Genomic DNA, 710 nt, shown 5'->3' on the forward strand with positions numbered 1-710 from the left:
AACAATTCAGCCATCAAAGCACCATTATTAATCACTAGAGACTAATAACTACAGTTTGAGGATCCTAAAACTACCTGTGACATGGTTAAGCTTCGTAAACGGTGGGAAAAATCAGGGAGTGAAATACCAGCTGACGTAAAACTCACATTCAAATCATGAATACAAAGTCTCCCAAACTTAATAATCCCCAAAAATTGCAAAATGAATGCGAAAGAGGAACGAAACCTGTAAATCTCAGCATTAAAAGCCAAAATGATTGAAATGAAGTGTGTCCAGATTGTGGAGAGCTCAAAACAGACATTGATCATTTACCCGTAAAATGGGGACAGAGTTAGCGAGTTCAGCCGCAAGGGTTTCAGACTGAGTGATTCAGAGAGAACATGCTGGGTTACAGATTGCGATGTGCGATAAATTTGGATGCCACACGTAATAATGATTTGAAAGTCAAAAACTTGTTGAGTCTCCAAGATAGATAACCTCTGATTTTTGAGTCATAGGCCATTGAATACATGCCCATTTAAGACTATTATAGAAGCATATCACAGTGTAGAATAGTTCGAGAGTGAGGCAACAACATAAGCGAGAAAATAAGGAGCGGCAAACAAGAATTCAGAAGTTTAATTACCTGTAGAACATCACCGAGAATGAAAGATTTCATCGAGATTGACCTGACAAACCATTTGTTGACAGTAAGCTATCGTTCATTTTTC

This window comes from Bemisia tabaci, chromosome 10 (assembly GCF_918797505.1).
Source record: "Bemisia tabaci chromosome 10, PGI_BMITA_v3".
Lineage (NCBI taxonomy): Eukaryota > Metazoa > Arthropoda > Insecta > Hemiptera > Aleyrodidae > Bemisia > Bemisia tabaci.